This window comes from Ambystoma mexicanum, chromosome 9 (assembly GCF_040938575.1).
Source record: "Ambystoma mexicanum isolate Mex_15411 chromosome 9, UKY_AmexF1_1, whole genome shotgun sequence".
Classification (NCBI taxonomy): Eukaryota; Metazoa; Chordata; class Amphibia; order Caudata; family Ambystomatidae; genus Ambystoma; species Ambystoma mexicanum.
Genome location: NC_090931.1, coordinates 111,288,864 through 111,311,307, shown reverse-complemented (window position 1 = coordinate 111,311,307; position 22,444 = coordinate 111,288,864).

The window sequence follows — 22,444 nt, the reverse complement described above, 5'->3', positions numbered from 1 at the left end:
GATGTAACGTAGGGATGCGCGTACTCTGTGTAGCGGAGTACGGGAATGTTTTATGTGGGTTTGCATGCACATTTCCTGGGTTATTGTCGAGTTACGATTTTTCATACGCATGTTGTCTGGGTGCCAGATAGAGTTACGGCGGACCCCGCGCGTGCTCCCGGAGTCAGGAGTCAAAGGCCTGCTCACAGGGGCCCCCACGCACTGTTTGAAGGATACGTGTATTTGCGCCTAGGGGACGCGCAAAGGTAGCTGATATGGCAGTTTATTACTTTGAGTGTGGGCATGTCGTGGACATTCCAGCCATGACTTGCGAATACAGTTACTTTGCGCGAACAATTCCAAGAACACGCGTTGCGATAATTTTTCTTTCTGCGCGCAAGGTTGTGCAGTGTCCTTCTCGTTGCAAAAAATTCCATGAATGGGCCCCTGTATGTTTTACTTATTTACTTAAAGCCTAAGTGCTAGAGAGCTAGAGAATGTGTGCGTGTGCCCCAGGTGTACTGAAACAGAAATTAAATATAGAACATTTTAATTTAATGTATTCATCTATTTCACTTTAGGGTGCTGCTGTTAACGCACTTTAGGAGGGCGTAACTGATTGGCAGTATTATGCGGAAGAAGGAGTGGCTTCTTTAAGATCAGAACTTACGGCTGACCCTTTGACCTTCTCTAATAAAAGGGATAGCATGACTCGTGCATTGGCCCTCCGCTACCGCCTTTCTTGGAAGCTGAAGTCCATGGCAGTGCTCCGAAAGGGGGGTTAGTGGCTGGCCTTAGGGAGAAAAGTAAAGTGTGGCCCACTACTTTCCTCTTTAGAAGATCTGGGGACTTTACCCCCAGAAATCCACAATCAAATTTTGAGTAATGCCACTACAGAGAGTATATTGGGGAACATTGAGACTTCGAATGGCTCCTTTTTTAACTCGGCTCCTAGCTTTTCGACGGTGGAGATATCTCAATTAGCATTATCTGAGCATCTATAGGAAGTGTGGGCATCAGGCGAGAGCTTGTCTTCAGCGCAGAAACAGGGGAGATGGGGGAAAGAGTGTGGTGACTAATGGGGGTATGAAAGGGTGTGGGACTAAACAGAGCTATGCAAAGCAGGGGCAAAAAAAGCTATGACAAATAAACATAGGGAAACAACTACAACTGCTGGGAAGCCCCCACGAAATCTAGTGCAGCAACATGTAGTGAACCCCCCTAACGCAGAGGGCAGAGAAGAGCAAATAGGTCAGAAAGGTATAGGTTCCGAAGCTATTGACGATCCCTTGGGGAACAGTTCTGCCTCGATAGAGGAGGCATACAAGAGGTGTGTGAAGTTTGGGCCCGGAGGATAGCTCAGGGGCAAGTCGCTTGCCTTGGAAGCAAGACGACGCAGCGCAACACAGGCTCAATGCCCGTCCGCACTTACAAAACTCTGGATATTAAGCGTGCTATAAATAACCAAGTACAAGTGACACGGGATAATGAAAAAGCAATGGAGTGCGTAGTTTCTGAGACTAGGCTAAATGAGGCTATGAAGCAAAAAGGTCAGAATAAGGGGCAGAACGTAGATAAGGAGAATACCGTCCAATCAGATCTTTCAGTATTTGACATATTCAAGCGTCCCCCGATTCCGCGCCCCAGGAATATCGGGACCGGCAAACTGATAAGTGGAACATGCTGCCCATGTAACGGGGGATGGGGGTGTACAATGTATTAATACTGTGCAAACGGATGGGGTCCCTTTACAGGGTGAACATCAAAATAAGTCTTGGATCATGCCAAGGAGCTACAAAGGCAGGGAGTAACTAATCCCCTTATTAGGGAAATTCTTAATAAAGAAAGTCAGCGAGAATCGTCTACCGGATACCGTGGAGGTAGGGGAGAATCCTTTTGAGCGTGAGCAACCTAAAACAATGGATCGTTGGGTGTTATCAAATGACCTACACCAACGGGATAATTCAATGGAGTGTAGCAAGAAAGGCCCCGAATTCCCAGTGGTGATGAGTCAGTACCTGGGTGAGCCGTTCAGCTATATGCCAGAGGTCAAACAAAGGCTGATTAACTTAACTCATCGCACAGGGACGAAGGCATTGAGTGCAGTGAATCATCCTTATCGGAATTCTGTGCATGAACGAAACTTTGTTCGGGAGACTAACAACGTTTCGGCTAATTCTTTGGGTGTTCCAGAAGATAGACCTAGTGAACCTGCCTTCCAGCTTGATGTTGAATTATATGTTTGAGAGAGGCGGTCTGGACTCATTGAACAGGATCCATGTTCTGGCCCTTTTCAGTGAGGCGCCCAGGCTTTGGCTAGTAACCTCTAAGGATATTAAATTGATTGACTTTGTCCATTCTTCGAGATATGATCAGGTAAGACTAGTCACTCCGTCTCAAATGGTGTTCAATGTCTTATTAAATGAAGCAGAGAACCTACTTAAATTTGAGTATGACCTTTCTCCTTTTGTAAGGGGATGGCAGGAAGGAACAACTGAGCAGGAGCTGCATGGAGTTTCCACTCATGAGACTGATGACAAATCTAATAGGACCCGGGGGTAGTGAATGGACGAAGTAGGCAGGGCACTGATGAAGTGAATTGGCACTGGATGGCATTATCATTTAGGGAGGCCTCATACGAAATAGAAGATCTCAGAGGGCATCTTCAGCATAGGTACTACGATTTCATGTTGGCCGCGGAATGTGAGGGGAATTTTCGCCCCTATATTCTGATATTACACTTTGTTCCTATCCACAAACCTTTTCTAATATTCTCCTGCAAGAGACCTGGATGGTGGTGGACATCAAAATAGATGAGGGCGCATAGTGAAGCACATTTTATTGATAAACATTTATTTGAACCCTCTAGATTTAACTGAAACTATTAAGAAATGAAATGCTTTCTTGGACGAGTGGTTTAGAACGTGCCTGCGGGGGACAGGTGATAGTGGGGTCGGGGCGATTTTAATGCAGATTGTGACGAATCTCGAGTCCAGGATCTCGACCATTATTTCTCCGATTATACTGTTGAAGGTGATGACCTTAAGCAGAATGAATTGGGGCAGGACATGGTGCATACAGAATATGTGGCTCAAAGAAAAACAGTCCAAGGACAAATATGGTGTACTAATTTAGAGGGGTGGGGGCTTTACATGTTTAACGAGACACTCGAGAGGAATTTAAGTGCAAATCCGAATTGGCCTGGGAGGAATTACTCATCTACTATTAACTATATATTTGTCTTTGCAGTGTTGGTAGACAGATATGTTACGTTCAAAATCTTCCCAGCTGATAATAGTGATCATAGTATGTTGCGAATGATTCTGGAATGGAAGATGGAAGTATATCAACAAATGATATATACCCCTTCCCTATTGACCAATATGAGTTGTATCTGAATTGGATGGTACAATGACAATGGGGGTCATTACGAGTTTGGAGGCAGCCATGGTGCTAACAGCACCATGGCTGCCTCCAAACCCGTGTTCGGGTCCGTGGTGTCGGAATGGGAACTTACCAGGACATTCCGACCCTTGCGGACCCGCTAAAACCCCATTTCGAAAACCATTCCCCATTCCCATTCGAGCCCCCATAGGGCTAAATGGGAATGGGGAAGGAGCTAATAACGGGCCCACAAATTGCTGGCCCGTTATTAGCTCCCTGGTCCATTAACGGGTCCCGCTAAGGGAGGCTGGTAAAACCAGCCGGCCCTAGTGGGACCCGCTAAGGGATCTCGAAATGCGGCGGTAGGGCGTTAAGGGCACCGGCATCCTTACCGGTGCCATTAGACCCCTACCGCCGTACTCGTAATTACCCCAAATGTCACGAAACCTAACATGCTGATGGTGAAAGATTTCAGCACTTTGCTGCATGAAACGAAACTGATCACCTACGCCTTACAATCTTTTAACCCTATATGCAGTCTGTGCTGCAAAGAATATGTAAAAATCTAAAGGCGAAACCCCCTGCCCAATGTCCTTCTCACAAATTTGATAAGAAAATTCAGAGTATGATAAGATACACCTGACAGGAGATTCAAGTAGTAAAATAAAACCCATTAGGGGAAGAAGAGAGGGCGATCCAAATAAAAAAAGTGAAGCAAAAACTAAACAATTGACTTAAGTCACATCAACATCAGCTTTATCAACATGATGGTGAGGCTATGTTGGCAGCGTTGAAAGGGGAGACTTCTCAAAATGTTTGGTCTTTGATTAACGGTATAGAAATTAATCAAATGATGGTACAGAGTAACCCCATTTCTAAACAGGTGTGGTTTTGAGATATTTCTGAGCATTATGGAACAGGGGGCTGGAGGGGCGGTAAGAAATATGTTTCCAATATTTGCTGTTGGGATTTGGAGGTTACAGTGGAGTACATCAAAACATTAATTGTTGAGGCCAGTCCCTCAAGAGCTGGTGGTCCCAATCAATTATCAAATAAGGTTCTCAAAAAGACAAAAAAAATGGGTGTCAAATATTGTATGTTCTATTTTCCAATATTGTGGCTACTAAGTTGCCACCTCTTTCATTGAAAACGGCTTATGTAATCCCCATCTATAAAAAGGGGAACAAGATGTCCCCTCAAAATTACCATCCAATCACCCTTTTAGATGTAGACTCCAAAAAGTTTACATCCATGTTGCTGGGTAAATGGAGGAATGGTGTTGGTCTAAAAAAGTTCTTGATACATTCCAAATCGGGTTCAGGAAGTGAATGGGCATGGATGTGAGGGTCTACTATTTACTTGCTTGCAACATTTGACTTGGAAAGACAGTGCCCTTCCTACATACGTTGCCTCCATGGATCTTTCCATGGCATTCGACTTGGTAGATAGGGCAATCCTGTGGGAGAAACTTGACAAATTAGGACTCCCTGGGGGCCTGTTGACTATACTCATCCACTTGCATGAAGAGTCATTTGTTCAAGTTAGATTAAACAACAACGGTATAATGTTTAAACCAATACTTGTAATAGTTTAAGACAGAGCTGCATATTGGCTCCTTGTCTTTTTAATATATTTATGTCAGATGTGGGTGAATCTGAAGCTTGGAGATGTAATAATCTCATGGTCAGCCTACACACAAGATTTTATTATTTTTGACCAAACTAAGATTCATATGGAAGAAAGTATGACTTACGTGGGATAACTGATTACATTTTACCCCTCCAAATCTTTTCATAGAAACCTATTAAAGGAGAAAGCAGCTATTTAGCTGCCCAAATGAGTAAAATTGAGAGGAAATACAGTACATTTTATGTATTTCCGGTATTAAGATTTTACATGGGTAAAGTAATCCCGAGGCTCAGTTATGGTATGGAAATACTTCTGTTATGAATGTCTTCTGAATTAAATTCCTATGAAGCCCGAATATGGCGTAAAGTATTGTACTTCCTTCCTCAGTGTGTCCCCCCAGTAGCCATGGAATTTGAATTGGAGCTCCAATCGTTTGAAAGCGGAGATCAATAAAAGCTGCTTTCACTTTTTAGGAAATGTTATGCTTTTACGGATTATAATCTGTATCCGTTTTTAGGAAATGTGAGCAAAGAGGGAGTACAAAAAGACAATTTATTAAAGTCATACAATGTGTATTGTTTACAGATTCTATAAAACTTGGGCACGTCAGTGGAAACCTTGATTAGTAACCGAATAATGTAACGCAATGATTGGCTAATACTATTGATGTGTTACTCACATCTTCTCTTTTTGCACATTTGGGCTCACATCATAAAAACGTGGGTATTCCTCAACTTCATCTGCAACGGATTCCCGACAGAAGGACGAGAAATTAATGTATGCGTTTTAGAATGAATGTCTTATCCCCAAATGAAATCATTTGCTTCAGAGCTTGCCTGCCTTTCGGATCTGCCTTTTGTTGGTTTTGTAAACATCCTCAGGACCTAGAATCATTGCCCCACTTGCTTCCTTCCTTGCCCTGCTTTAAGGGCCCAGCGGATTACTTATTCATTTAGCAAATATGGGTCTTGTACCAGAGGGGTTATCCTTGATGTCTTATCTATAATGCAGGGGAAATCAGTCTCTCTAAGATTAACGGTTTTGCGTTTTTTAAGAAATATATGTAAATTATGATTAAGTTTGAATTCAAGGTTCTAATTTGACATGTTTTAAATGTGGTAACAACTAATAGTGTCTAGGTAATGAATCGAGATAAAATTCTAAGACTGACATTGTATTGATTTAAATTTTTTATAAATAGGAAATGTTGGTGTTTGGCTATTTTTATAAGATTGTATATGTTCTGAAATGTAATATGAATGTATCTTTTTTTGTGATTTTGTAAAGGCTTATTGTTAAACCAAAACAAATAAAGAAATAAGAATTAATAATTAGGTGCAATTGTCTATGCAACGTGATGGCCCTGGGAATGAGACCTGATGAAATACATGCAGGTTGTTTGATAATAGGACATTACGCAGGAGAATATTTTTATTTGAACTGTAGCACTCCTTTTTAATTCGCCTCTGGCGGCCTGGAGAAGATGTACATGTCCTTTTCAGCTAGAATCTTTGACAAATGATGCTCATAATTTCTTCCCATGACTTCAATTATGATGATGATTTGAGGTATTCTTGTAGGATATGCAGCTGATAAAATGATGTGTGTTGTTAAATCTTAAAGTGTGTTTGGATGCATATATGATGCATATATATGTTGGCTGCTGATAGGGAAGTGATGCTAAAATTGTAAACATGCATACTTACGTTTTATATTTATTGTAGTGATGTGTTTTATATTTATTGTTGTTTTATGAACTATAGTATCTGACATTTGCTAAAGAAATGAATGGATGAATGGCTTGTGGCATGCCATGTTCAGCACACTTGGGTAGTTCCTGTCCCTCTCAGCTGCATCCTGCATTGATCTCTCTCATCAGGACACACATTAGACAATTAATTAATCTCGGGTTGCACTAGAATGGGGCAGGCTTGTAGTATTTCTTCACTTTCCATGATGCCAATGTAGAGAAGATAAATAGTAAACCACTCTATGGTATTGGCATCACATGCTATTCCATGGCATCATAGTTAATTGTCATAGGTTTGTAGGGTTTCCATTTATAGGGTGTGATGTAGCAGACTTGGGGCCTGATTCATGGAATTTGCAGCCCGGTGCAAGGTCAACTTTCACTGCTGCAGTCACTTTGCACTGCCAACACACACCCTGATTCATGGAACTGTGCAAAGTGTACTTTTGCAGTACACAGTGACTTTGCACTGACTTTGCACAGTTCCATGAATCAGGGTGTGCGTTGGCAGTAAGGTACTTTGGTTTTGAGAGTCTTTTGGAACATGCAGCTGCTTCAGGAGAAATTACTCTGGGGTTGTTGTCTCCCTACGTAATAAGGTGAACCTGCAAGTAACTCATGCCCCCTACACCCCCCATCCCCCCGATGGCATTACACACTCTCATTGCAAAGATCTGTGCTAGAAATGTATCCCAGCACCCAAGGCACACAAGAACATGAGCAGCAGGAGACTGCAGCCCCCCCCCCACCCCCTAGCAGGGTGACCCCCCCAGAGGAGCAAGGCACAGTGGACCTGTCACCCACTCTCCCCTGTGGGAAGCCCGTTCTAGGGGGCCCCATGCCAGCAGAGATGTGTGGTCGTTGTGCTTTCCCATCGCTACCACACCATGCTGCTGCCATGTTCAGAGTGGAAGTTGTCATGTTGTGCGTGAGTTTCTTGGTGGCTCTGCTGCCCACCTCTCTGGTCCTGCTGTGATGGACAGGGACATGGAGGGGCAGGTGAAGCAGGCAGGGCAGTGAGATGGCATCGTCCTCGCCTGTGGCTGGCACCATTATGATGGTGTTTTGAGGGGGTGTGAAGCAGCGCTGCCATGTAGCCCTTCCCTCTCGCCTCCCTGGATGCTTCTCCATTTCCTGAGGTTCAGACCGGTCAGGAGGACTGTGGCAAAAGACAACGGTTGGCTGTGCCAATGCTTGTTTGCCTTAGTATGACTATCCTTGATGGTTTAGAATTCCACAGGAAAGAGTGAAATACGTGCCCAATGTCAAGGAAGAAGGTTATTGGCAGAGGAAGCTAAAGTGTGCTAAGGGCGAGGGACAGAACTGATATTAATAGTCTTGTTTCTGTCCCCCGTGCTAATAAAAAAAAGTAGGGTCCCTTTTATCCGACTTTGTCAGCAGTTTATTTTTGGGGCGAGCCATTTTGGGACTAATGGTGCATGCACTTTCTCAGTAAACCTCCTCCAAATGATGCCGGAGGAGCGCGCTCTTGTGATTGGTGTTCCTATAGCTTCTACCCACAGATAACTCCTCGCTAATGATGCTCAGTGATGAATGGATGTCTTCAGAGATGAGAGTGGCAATCACGCTAGAATGGACGCCGAATGGCACCGTGGAGCCGGCGGAGGAGCGGCGCCGCTTCGAGAGAGGGGATAAGGATGCCTGGGACTGCAAAGAAAAGGCAGTGGCGGGGACGAGGGTACAAGAAAAACACTAATACGCAGAGGCCCTTTCAGTCCTGAGCCCTTTGATGTCAACGCTTGACGCGCTCTAAATATTACTGCGTGTCTCTCTGCCTGGCTAACACAAAAACAACAGGAATAACCAGCTGCACCTGGCTTATTATATGGCAAGCTAGCTCTCGCTCTCTCTCGCGCTCTCTCTCTCTCTCCTTCCTCTCTCTCTCTTCTTTCTTTGCTCTCTTTGCTCTCTCTCTTTCTCTCTCTCTCTCTTTGCTCTCTCCCCCTCTCTCTCTGCGCTCTCTTCAACGCTATGGGTACAGTCCCTTTCTCTTTATCACTGCTCTCTCTCGCTCTCTCTCTCTCTCCGCTCTCTCTCTCCTCTCTCTCCCTCTCTTCTCTCTTTGCTCTCTCTCTCTCTTTCTCTCTCTCTCTCTTTGCTATCTCCCCCCCTCTCTCTCTCTGCGCTCTCTTCGTCGCTTTGGGTTCGGTCCCTTTCTCTTTATCACTGCTCTCTCTCTCTCTCTCTCTCTCTCTCTCTCTATCTGTCTCTCTCTCTCTTGCATTCTCCGTCCCCCTTTCTCACTCGACTGCTCTCCTCTTTTGTCCCTCGCTCTCTCTTTGTGTATTTCTATATCTCCTCCACAATCTCTCCCCCCCATCTGTCTATCTCTCTCTCTCTCTCTGCATTTCTTACTTTCTCCGCCCCCCTTTCTCACTCGACTGCTCTCTCCTCTTTTGTCCCTCGCTCTCTCTTTGTGTGTTTCTATATCTCCTCCACATTCTCTCCCTTCCATCTGTGTATGTCTCTCTCTTTCTCTCCCTCTGTATCTTTCTCTCTCTTTGTCCCTCCGGCCCACTCTCTCAACATCTCACGTTCTCCCGCCTCCCTCCTTTAGCTTTCTCTCCCTCTCTCAGGAGTGTTGGCATCACGCTGAGAGCTCCTTGCCTGTACAGGGGTGCATGAGGGTGGGGGGCGTAGCTGGGCTCTGCAGGGGTTGAGGTGGTTCTGACAGGCACTGTGAGGGATCAGAGTACTCGCTTGCAGGAGCTGCAACTGCTTTTGATTTCTGTTCTTTGCTATTACTGCCTTTACATAGTGTAACGCATGTGAAGATTCAGCAGGACTACCAGTCAATAAGTGGCCAGCAGATAAAAATAAACATTGCACCAGTTCTCAGAGAAGCAAGCGATCATTATGTTTAATCTGAGCGGGAACCTTCCAAAAGAAGAGCATTTTTTTCCAGAGACAACACGGTGTGTGTATTCTCTGCAAAAGAAGCAATTTAAAAAGGGCATTATTTAATTTTTCTAACATTGTAAACTGGCTCTTTTGATCACTTTGAGTGTATACTGTAGTCATATTAAGAAGATTACACTTCTCTTACCAAGGAAAGTACATTACCAAAACCTAGAATAGGTATATGTAAGTAGCATATTCGTGGCTCATTGAATGCAGTGGAGGGTGGTCTTCTAGTGTGCAGAGCTAGTCGCTTTTGTGAATATTGGTGATCGGTTGTCGGAGGCGGCCAGTGTTGAGCTGAGTGCCCCTGCGTAGACTCAGTCTGGTGCGGCCTGATGACCTGACGTCCTTTGGGTTCTTTCCTCTGAGGTATTGGAGTATCGGAGAGTGCATTAGTCTTTGTCTCTGAGTCGCCAAGTCACTGTGTCTTTGGAGGAGCGGATGCGCGGTGGATGCGCGGCGGGCTGATTGGCAGCCGGATTGTACTACACCCCGAACCTCACTGGAGCTGCCGACGTGGAAAGCGGGGGCGGCTCTGTGGGGGCGTCCGTGCGCATTCGTGTGCCCTGGATGAGCGCCTGGTAGCTGGCACGACGACTTTTGGTGAGGGGGAAAACCTCAAGTGTGGAAGGTACGAGCAGAGGGTCAGGAAATAAAGTTGGTGAACAATTGCCAGCTTGGGATTGGCTGACTGCTTCCCCTCCCTCATCCCATTAGTAGCTCAGCTACGACCTGCCATTGAGTTGCTATGGCGAGCCATGTTATTGCTCTGAACTGAGTTGGTGAATTGGCATGGTCTCTTGCTGACCTTCTGGCTCCATTACAGCTATATAGTGGTACTAAGCTTTATATTGGTGGATTGCAATTGGTGGATCTAGTGAAATAAATTGGGAGACTGCGGGCTGAGTGCCTTTGATCCCAAAAGTAAAAGTAATCCTTGACCCACCGTCTCTGTACCACTAATTGATGTTAATTACTGAGGGTGGCATCTTTTGACCTACATTTTTACCACTATTCAGTTTTGCATAGCAGCTGGAGCAGTGCAGAATTGGAGGCCGCTATAACAAGTACTGGTGGAAAGTAACATTCTAGCACTTCCCATCCACTCCGTTTGCGGCTGTGACTGTAATGCCACCGGGAAGAGGGGCTCTTAAGAACATATATTTTCTCCGTAACTCAAGAATTCAGCCCGGTAAGGAGAGCCCTGAAGTGATAACCATGGAGAATAAGCCAAAGATTAAAAAGAAAAATAAGAACTCTATTGCAGCGGGCCAAGGTACAATCACAGGTTTTTTCCCGCCTAACCCACCAGCGGATATCAACTTAACAATAATTGAGGAAGTTGAGGTGCCTGACCCTAGAAGCAGCATTTTAATGAGCTCATCTAATTATGAGGATATCAATAACAACTCCCTGATGGAGCTGTGTTTAAGCATTCAAAAGGAGATGTCTTCACAAACCCGACTGACAGTAGAAAATAGAGCGCTGCTCCAGACTGAAAGCTCCATGTGTGTGTCGCCTGGTCTATTTAAACCTACAGAGAGCTCTGGAAGACTGTCTGCTTCCCCTAATCTCGTGATGACTTCCATGGAAGACGCGCCAGATAAAGAAACAGAGGACCTAGGTTGCCATACTATGACAAATGAGATTGCTGAGCTTCAGTCCTCAGTGGCTTTGCTGCAATTCGCACTCAAGATTCTTTTACAAATGTCTGAACGCATATTGGCCAATACTAACACTCTGACTGTGACACAAGAGCATAATGTAAAAGAAGGTGAAGAGATTGAAGCCAACCTCTCTGAAGCGATACAGATTGCCGAAGAGTATGAGGAACAATTAAACAAAGAGACGCAGATACACCATGAACAAAGTCCGCAAGTCTTCTTCTCTCGGAAGCAGCGGAGACTGGCAAAGTAAGCACAAAAGCTTATTAAATCAAACACTTTGCCCTCATTGGAGGAAGATTCACCTTGTTCCGATCTGCGTTAAAAAAACACAAGGAAAAGAGCAGCTAAATCCAGGAACAAGAATCTACCAGCTAAGGGCCATTTAACCAGTTGGTTTCTTAAGGAACAAGAGAAGATGAACGCTGCAGTCGAAGAAGAGGAAGTATTAGTGATTGTTGACCAGGAAGAAGACATAAGAGCAACAGGGTCTCCTGAACAATCAGTGGATTTGATTGAGCCGAATGCTGCACAAGAAGAACTTACTATTCCAGCAAGTGATACAGTCAGCGTTAAGGATATTGAAGGAAAGAAACTTGAACTTGCCGATGCGCAGCAAGTCTTAAAATGGTTGTTGGAGTCCTTAGCGGGGGTATTAGCAAATCATTGAGACTTTACGGTTCTGTCCTGGAATTGTTGCGGCTTTACGCATTTATTAAGAACCGAGGGGTCCACTGCTCTATTGGCAAATCATAGTTGTTTTTGCCTACAAGAGACCTGGGCAATGGACCCCTTGTTATTAGATGGTTTTGTTGTTCATAAATCATTCGCAAAAAGGGGCACAAGAGGTCGTCCTTATGGGGGACTACTTATTTGGGTAACAAATTCATTGGTCTCAAAAAGGCTCAACGGTCACTTAGACGATTACCTAATTGCAGTAGAAGTGGAGCTGGGGAGAGAGAGTAGCCTCGAAAGATTCCTACTTATAATTGTCTATAACCCTCCGGGTGCTGCATTTAGGGATCGAATTCAGGATGCGCTGCACAATCTAATGACAACTTGGATGTTAAAAGCTGGGAACTCAGCAGTAATTGTCTTGGGGGATTTCAATTGTCATATGAGAGGCGAGGGAGGCATTACACAGAATCCAAAGTTAAAGGAGAAATGCAGTATGACCCATGTGAAAAAGAGTGTTGAGGGACAAGGTTGGATTCGACTGTTTGACTGCTGGGAGTTAGAAATGATAAATGGGCACACTTGTTGCGACTCCCCAGGCAAACACACATGGTCCAATAGTGTAATCTCTAGCACGTTGGACTATATTTTTATGAGCCCCATATTGTTACTACAGGTGATGGATATGGAAATGATTAAAAACAATTGGAGTGATCATGCAATCCTCACGTGCACACTCAACATCCCCAGGGACCCTATTGCACAAACCAATATGGGACAAATTAAGGACAATAATGCTGGAACCCGAATAAGTTGGTCAGATAAGAATATAAGGTTAGCCACTGAATCCCTAATCCATCTGGACATCCTGAATTCTTTTGACTTCGGTGGTATGTCCATTAATGCTATTGAAGACTGGATTTTGTCCTTCTCCGGTAAACATGCTGCCAGCTCCATGGGGGTAATGTTAAGAACAGAAGGTAACACGCGACCCTTTAATAAAGAGATAAGGGATGCTAAGAGGGATTTAAGAGCCGAGCTTCAAAGAATGAAGGCTATGAAACTACCTATGCCACAATATGGTGACTTGGTCAGGAAAATAAAAAAAGCAGATATAGGATAACTATTAAGAATATCAAAAAGACTGAGAGTATTTGCTCATACCAACGAGTGGTTCAGACTATCGGCTCTAGAAACTTGCGTAGCATTTGTGTGCTCTTAAGTGAGGCAAAGGGGAAGAGCACAGGCCAACTAGCTAACCCTATAAGCGGAGCAGTATGGGTAAAATTCCTGGAAACACCTAATTCAAAAAGTCAGGCTGATGAGCACATGCCAGTAAGATGGACTCCATCTGGTCCTCCCTTTGATGTATCGCATGGGACGATTCTTAGTAAAATCAAAGAGCTGAAAGCTTCAAGAGCCCCTGGTCCTAATGGACTGTCCAATGCCGTTATTAAGAACCATCCTGACTTCTGGGTTAGTTTGCTTAATATCCTGCTTAGGAAGATCTTGTCCTCAGGGAAAATACCTTATTCTTGGCAAACAGCGATTCTTATCCCTATTTTCAAAAAGGGAAATCGATTAGATCATTACAACTACAGGTTACTGTCAATATTAGACATCACAGGTAAATTGTTCGCATCATTATTGCTTAGAGAAATACAGAAGTGGGCAGACGAAGCTAACATTCTGCGTAAATTTCAGAGTGGGTTCTGTCGGGACTACTCGACTACCCATAACCTGATAGTTAAGGATATTCTACGCACCAGAGCGAGCATTAAGGGGCAGCCACCGCTCTATGCATTATATATTGATTTCAAGGCGGCGTTTGATTCCATTCCTAGAGACCGGTTATGGGCGAAATTTGAAGATATGGGCTGCCCAGAGGGCTTACTTCCTTATGTTAGACTTTTACACCTAAACACCTCAGTCAGACTTAAACTAGATCAGGAAGGACATTTGACTAATCGGGTGCTGCAGAATAGGGGGGTGAAGCAATGGTGTGACACAGCACCATTAGTTTATAATTTATATGTCCACGACATACCAATGGCATTATCAGCTGTGAAAAATTGTCCCCCCAAAGTTGGAGAATCCCCTTGTGTAGTGTTAGCCTATGCAGATGATCTAGTTATACTAGATAATACCATATGTGGACTGCGAAGGTCTGCAATGGTATTATGGGAATATGTCAGTAACAATGGTTTAACTATTAATTGAGAGAAAACCAAAGTACTGATAAAAGAGTTATCCGGGTCAATCTTGTGGTGGGCAATACTACTATGCTTTATGCTCCTTCATATCACTACCTAGGGGTAGAAATCGAACCGAATGGGGATTATAAAATCTGTAGACAAACACGTACTACCAGAGCTGCCCAGTTCACCGCCTTGATGGCCAACATTACTCATAAACAGGGTGGCTTTACGCTGTGGGCAACACGACCATTATATGTTCAAGTGTTCATTCCCATGATTACCTATGGACTGGAGACCTTGCTAACTCTCGATCTGGCTTGGCTACAAGTTGTTGAAGGAAAATTATGGTGACGGATATTGGGGTTGCCCCCCCGTGTGCCGATGGCTCTTATAGGATTAGAATTAGGACTCCCTTCTCTAAAAGCAGTGGTGTTAAAAAAGAGAGCTGGGTTTTTTCTGATGATGATGGGTGCCACCTCCAATCCCCTACTAACAGCAGTCCACAAGGAATTAAATAAAAGTTACATCACTGGCACATTATTCGAACCCATGATGAAATACCTAGCAGAGATAGGTTGGAACCATAGAGGAGTCAGTTTCTCGAAGCCCGTTATAAATGCACTTGGAAAGAGAGTTGCTTTGTGGGACTGGCTAGGGAACTTTGCTCATTTGAGTACATTGAAGAGTTATCACTTTGTTCAACTTAGAAACTATAACTTTATGCAGCCACATACTTATTTGAACCTCTGCCCAGCTAAAAGACTTAGATGATTTATTATTCTTTTTAGAATGGAACAGTTACCAACTATGATGAACTTGGGGAGCAGAGCAACAATTCCTACTAAAGATCGATTTTGCCGTCTTTGTAAGCAAATGGATAAACTGGAGACAGCTAGACATTTACTAACTGATTGCCAAGAAATGGCCGATACTATTAAGTTGCTACTCGGCAAATATGTACATAACGTGGAAAATTTGAAAGACCTGTCCTTTGGGTGTTATTGTACAAACTCGGGGAATATGAGCTTATTAATTGCCCTTTACAACATATGGCTAAAGGTTGAACATATGTTAGGAATGTCAAAATGAGATATCGATAAGATAGTTATAACTTTGCCTAGACCAGGGGAAAAGAGCTGGTACTGTGCTAATACTTGAGCTGTTATTTGTATCTATGCAGGTGGCCGTATAAGAATCAAAGCGGCCAACCAGTTGATGTAGAAATCATTTTAAGTGCTATGTGAATTACTGATTTGTTGTATCTACTTTTATATAATTGTTAAATTTTGATTTATAATTTTTATAATATGTGGAAAGTTTGAGTTTTCTTAGACTAAATCACATTAAATAAATAATAGCGTGCAGAGCAGGACCCACTCTCCACAGCTGTGATGCACATTCAGGGCTCATATTCGTGGCTCATTGAATGAAGTGGTGGCTGGTCTTCCAGTGTGCAGAACAGGACCCACTCTCCATGGCTGTGATGCACGTTCAGGATTCATTGAATGCAGTGGGGATAGTTTCCAGTGGGCAGATCAGGACCTACGCTCCTTGGCCGTGATGTACATTCAGGGATCATTGACCGTAGGATAGTCTTCCAGTGTGCAGAGCAGGACCTACTCTCCTCAGCTGTGAAGCACCTTCAGTGCTCATTGAATGCAGTGGTGGATGGTCTTCCAGTGTGCAGAGCAAGAGCTACTCTCCTCGGCTGTGATGCTCCTTCAGGGCTCATTGAATGCAGTGACAGATGGTCTTCATGTGTGCAGAGCTGGACCTACTCTCCTCGGCTGTGATGCACATTCCGGGCTCATTAAATGCAATGGCGTATGGTCCTCCAGTGTGCAGAACAGGACCCACTCTCCATGGCTGTGATGCACGTTCAGGATTCATTGAATGCAGTGGCGGATAGTTTCCAGTGGGCAGATCAGGACCTACGCTCCTTGGCCGTGATGTACATTCAGGGATCATTGACCGGAGGATGGTCTTCCAGTGTGCAGAGCATGGCCCACTCTCCAAGGCTGTGAAGCACCTTCAGGGCTCATTGAATCCAGTGGTGAATGGTCTTCTAGTGTGCAGAGCAAGAGCTACCCTCCTCGGCTGTGATGCACCTTCTGGGCTCATTGAATGCAGTGGCAGATGGTCTTCAAGTGTGCAGAGCTGGACCTATTCTCATCGGCTGTGATGCACATTCCGGGCTCATTGAATGCAGTGGCGGATGGTCTTCCAGTATGCAGAGCAGGACCCACTCTCCATGGCTGTGATGCACCTTCAGGATTCATTGAATGGAGTGGTGGATGATTTCCCGTGGGCAGAGCGGGACCTACTCTCCTTGGCCGTGATGCACATTCAGGGATCATTGACCGGAGGATGGTCTTCCAGTGTGCAGAGCATGACTCACTCTCCTCGGCTGTGAAGCATCTTGAGGGTTTATTGAATGCGGTGGTGGATCGTCTTCCAGTGGGCAGAGCAGGAGCTACTCTCCTCGGCTGTGATGCACATTCCGGGCTCAATGAATGCAGTGGTGGATGGTCTTCCAGTGTGCAGAGCAGGACCTACTCTCTTCGGCAGTGATGCACATTCAGGTCTCATTGAATGCAGTGACGGATGGTCTTCCAGTGTGCAGAGCAGGACCCACTCTCCACAGCTTTGATGCACATTCAGGGCTCATTGAATGCAAAGGCGGATGGTCTTCCAGTGTGCAGAGCAGGACCTACTCTCCTTGGCTGTGATGCACATTCAGGGATCATTGACCGGAGGATGGTCTTCCAGTGTGCAGAGCAGGACCTACTGTCCTCGGCTGTGATGCATCTTCAGGGTTTATTGAATGCGGTGGTGGATGGTCTTCCAGTGGGCAGAGCAGAACCTACTCTCCTCGGCTGTGATGCACATTCCGGGCTCATTGAATGCAGTGGTGGATGGTCTTCCAGTGTGGAGAGCAGGACCTACTCTCTTCGGCTGTGATGCACATTCAGGTCTCATTGAATGCAGTGGCAAATAGTCTTCCAGTGTGCAGAGCAGGACCCACTCTCCACGGCTTTGATGCACATTCAGGGCTCATTGAATGCAAAGGCGGATGGTCTTCCAGTGTGCAGAGCAGGACCTACTCTCCTTGGCTGTGATGCACATTCAGGGATCATTGACCGGAGGATGGTCTTCCAGTGTGCAGAGCAGGACCTCCTCTCTTCGGCTGAGATGCACCTCCAGGGCTCATTGAATGCAGTGGCAGATGGTCTTAAAGTGTGCATAGCACGACCTACTGTCCTCGGCTGTGATGCATCTTCAGGGTTTATTGAATGCAGTGGCAGATGGTCTTCAAGTGTGCAGAGCTGGACCTATTCTCATCAGCTGTGATGCACATTCCGGGCTCATTGAATGCAGTGGCGGATGGTCTTCCAGTGTGCAGAGCAGGACCCACTCTCCATGGCTGTGATGCACCTTCAGGATTCATTGAATGCAGTGGCGGATAGTTTCCAGTGGGCAGATCAGGACCTACGCTCCTTGGCCGTGATGTACATTCAGGGATCATTGACCGGAGGATGGTCTTCCAGTGTGCAGAGCATGGCCCACTCTCCAAGGCTGTGAAGCACCTTCAGGGCTCATTGAATCCAGTGGTGAATGGTCTTCTAGTGTGCAGAGCAAGAGCTACCCTCCTCGGCTGTGATGCACCTTCTGGGCTCATTGAATGCAGTGGCAGATGGTCTTCAAGTGTGCAGAGCTGGACCTATTCTCATCGGCTGTGATGCACATTCCGGGCTCATTGAATGCAGTGGCGGATGGTCTTCCAGTGTGCAGAGCAGGACCCACTCTCCATGGCTGTGATGCACCTTCAGGATTCATTGAATGGAGTGGTGGATGATTTCCCGTGGGCAGAGCGGGACCTACTCTCCTTGGCCGTGATGCACATTCAGGGATCATTGACCGGAGGATGGTCTTCCAGTGTGCAGAGCATGACTCACTCTCCTCGGCTGTGAAGCATCTTGAGGGTTTATTGAATGCGGTGGTGGATCGTCTTCCAGTGGGCAGAGCAGGAGCTACTCTCCTCGGCTGTGATGCACATTCCGGGCTCAATGAATGCAGTGGTGGATGGTCTTCCAGTGTGCAGAGCAGGACCTACTCTCTTCGGCTGTGATGCACATTCAGGTCTCATTGAATGCAGTGACGGATGGTCTTCCAGTGTGCAGAGCAGGACCCACTCTCCACAGCTTTGATGCACATTCAGGGCTCATTGAATGCAAAGGCGGATGGTCTTCCAGTGTGCAGAGCAGGACCTACTCTCCTTGGCTGTGATGCACATTCAGGGATCATTGACCGGAGGATGGTCTTCCAGTGTGCAGAGCAGGACCTACTGTCCTCGGCTGTGATGCATCTTCAGGGTTTATTGAATGCGGTGGTGGATGGTCTTCCAGTGGGCAGAGCAGAACCTACTCTCCTCGGCTGTGATGCACATTCCGGGCTCATTGAATGCAGTGGTGGATGGTCTTCCAGTGTGGAGAGCAGGACCTACTCTCTTCGGCTGTGATGCACATTCAGGTCTCATTGAATGCAGTGGCAAATAGTCTTCCAGTGTGCAGAGCAGGACCCACTCTCCACGGCTTTGATGCACATTCAGGGCTCATTGAATGCAAAGGCGGATGGTCTTCCAGTGTGCAGAGCAGGACCTACTCTCCTTGGCTGTGATGCACATTCAGGGATCATTGACCGGAGGATGGTCTTCCAGTGTGCAGAGCAGGACCTCCTCTCTTCGGCTGAGATGCACCTCCAGGGCTCATTGAATGCAGTGGCAGATGGTCTTAAAGTGTGCATAGCACGACCTACTGTCCTCGGCTGTGATGCATCTTCAGGGTTTATTGAATGCGGTGTTGGATGGTCTTCCAGTGGGCAGAGCAGGAACTACTCTCCTCAGCTGTGATGCACATTCTGGGCCAACTGAATGCAGTGGCGGATGGTCTTGCAGTGTACAGAGCAGGACCTACTCTTTTCGGCTGTGATGCACATTCAGGTCTCATTGAATGCAAAGGCGGATGGTCTTCCAGTGTGCAGAGCAGGACCTACTCTCCTTGGCTGTGATGCACATTCAGGGATCATTGACCTGAGGATGGTCTTCCAGTGTGCAGAGCAGGACCTACTCTCTTCGGCTGTGATGCACCTTCAGGGCTCATTGAATGCAGTGGCGGATGGTCTTCCAGTTTGCAGAGCTGGGCCTACTCTTTTCGGCTGTGATGCACATTCTGGGATCATTGAGTGGAGGATGGTCTTCCAGTGTGCAGAGAAGGACCTACTCTTCTCGGCTGTGATACACCTTCACGGCTCATTGAATGCAATGGCGGATGGTCTTCCAGTGTGCAGAGCAGGACCTACTGTCCGCAGCTGTGATGCATCTTCAGGGTTTATTGAATGCAGTGGTGGATGGTCTTCCAGTGGGCAGAGCAGAACCTACTCTCCTCGGCTGTGATGCACATTCCTGGCTCATTGAATGCAGTGGTGGATGGTCTTCCAGTGTGCAGAGCAGGACCTACTCTCTTCGGCTGTGATGCACATTCAGGTCTCATTGAATGCAGTGGCGGATGGTCTTCCAGTGTGCAGAGCAGGACCCACTCTCCATGGCTTTGATGCACATTCAGGGCTCATTGAATGCAAAGGAGGATGGTCTTCCAGTGTGCAGAGCAGGACCTCCTCTCCTTGGCTGTGATGCACATTCAGGGATCTTTGACCGGAGGATGGTCTTCCTGTGTGCAGAGCAGGACCTACTCTCTTCGGCTGTGATGCACCTCCAGGGCTCATTGAATGCAGTGGCAGATGGTCTTCCAGTGTGTAGAGCAGGACCTACTGTCCTCAGCGGTGATGCATCTTCAGAGTTTATTGAGTGCAATGGTGGATGGTCTTCCAGTGGGCAGAGCAGGACCTACTCTCCTCGGCTGTGATGCACATTCTGGGCTCCTTGAATGCAGTGGTGGATGGTCTTCCAGTTTGCAGAGCTGGGCCTACTCTTTTCGGCTGTGATGCACATTCTGGGATCATTGAGTGGAGGATGGTCTTCCAGTGTGCAGAGAAGGACCTACTCTTCTCGGCTGTGATACACCTTCACGGCTCATTGAATGCAATGGCGGATGGTCTTCCAGTGTGCAGAGCAGGACCTACTGTCCGCAGCTGTAATGCATCTTCAGGGTTTATTGAATGCAGTGGTGGATGGTCTTCCAGTGGGCAGAGCAGAACCTACTCTCCTCGACTGTGATGCACATTCCTGGCTCATTGAATGCAGTGGTGGATGGTCTTCCAGTGTGCAGAGCAGGACCTACTCTCTTCGGCTGTGATGCACATTCAGGTCTCATTGAATGCAGTGGCGGATGGTCTTCCAGTGTGCAGAGCAGGACCCACTCTCCATGGCTTTGATGCACATTCAGGGCTCATTGAATGCAAAGGCGGATGGTCTTCCAGTGTGCAGAGCAGGACCTCCTCTCCTTGGCTGTGATGCACATTCAGGGATCTTTGACCGGAGGATGGTCTTCCTGTGTGCAGAGCAGGACCTACTGTCCTCAGCTGTGATGCATCTTCAGGGTTTATTGAGTGCAATGGTGGATGGTCTTCCAGTGGGCAGAGCAGGACCTACTCTCCTCGGCTGTGATGCACATTCTGGGCTCCTTGAATGCAGTGGTGGATGGTCTTCCAGTGTACAGAGCAGGACCTACTCTCTTCGGCTGTGATGCACATTCAGGTCTCATTGAATGCAGTGGCGGATGGTCTTCCAGTGTGCAGATCAGGACCCACTCTCCACGGCTTTGATGCACATTCAGGGCTCATTGAATGCAAAGGCAGACGGTCTTCCAGTGTGCAGAGCAGGACCTACTCTCCTTGGCTGTGATGCACATTCAGGGATCATTGACAGGAGGATGGTCTTCCAGTGTGCAGAGCAGGAATAACTCTCTTCGACTGTGATGCACCTTCAGGGCTAATTGAATGCAGTGGCGGATGGTCTTCCAGTTTGCAGAGCTGGACCTACTCTTTTCGGCTGTGATGCGCATTCTGGGATCATTGAATGCATTGGCCGATGGTCTTCCAGTGTGCAGAGCAGGACCCAATCTCCACAGCTTTGATGCACATGCAGGGCTCATTGAATGCAAAGGCAGACGGTCTTCCAGTGTGCAGAGCAGGACCTACTCTCCTTGGCTGTGATGCACATTCAGGGATCATTGACCTGAGGATGGTCTTCCAGTGTGCAGAGCAGGACCTACTCTCTTCGGCTGTGATGCACATTCAGGTCTCATTGAATGCAGTGGCAAATAGTCTTCCAGTGTGCAGAGCAGGACCCACTCTCCACGGCTTTGATGCACATTCAGGGCTCATTGAATGCAAAGGTGGATGGTCTTCCAGTGTGCAGAGCAGGACCTACTCTCCTTGGCTGTGATGCACATTCAGGGATCATTGACCGGAGGATGGTCTTCCAGTGTGCAGAGCAGGACCTACTGTCCTCGGCTGTGATGCATCTTCAGGGTTTATTGAATGCGGTGGTGGATGGTCTTCCAGTGGGCAGAGCAGGACCTACTCTCCTCAGCTGTGATGCACATTCTGGGCTCACTGAATGCAGTGGTGGATGGTCTTGCAGTGTACAGAGCAGGACCTACTCTTTTCGGCTGTGATGCACATTCAGGTCTCATTGAATGCAAAGGCGGATGGTCTTCCAGTGTGCAGAGCAGGACCTACTCTACTTGGCTGTGATGCACATTCAGGGATCATTGACCTGAGGATGGTCTTCCATTGTGCAGAGCAGGACCTACTCTCTTCGGCTGTGATGCACCTTCAGGGCTCATTGAATGCAGTGGCGGATGGTCTTCCAGTTTGCAGAGCTGGGCCTACTCTTTTCGGCTGTGATGCACATTCTGGGATCATTGAGTGGAGGATGGTCTTCCAGTGTCCAGAGAAGGACCTACTCTTCTCGGCTGTGATACACCTTCACGGCTCATTGAATGCAATGGCGGATGGTCTTCCAGTGTGCAGAGCAGGACCTACTGTCCGCAGCTGTAATGCATCTTCAGGGTTTATTGAATGCAGTGGTGGATGGTCTTCCAGTGGGCAGAGCAGAACCTACTCTCCTCGACTGTGATGCACATTCCTGGCTCATTGAATGCAGTGGTGGATGGTCTTCCAGTGTGCAGAGCAGGACCTACTCTCTTCGGCTGTGATGCACATTCAGGTCTCATTGAATGCAGTGGCGGATGGTCTTCCAGTGTGCAGAGCAGGACCCACTC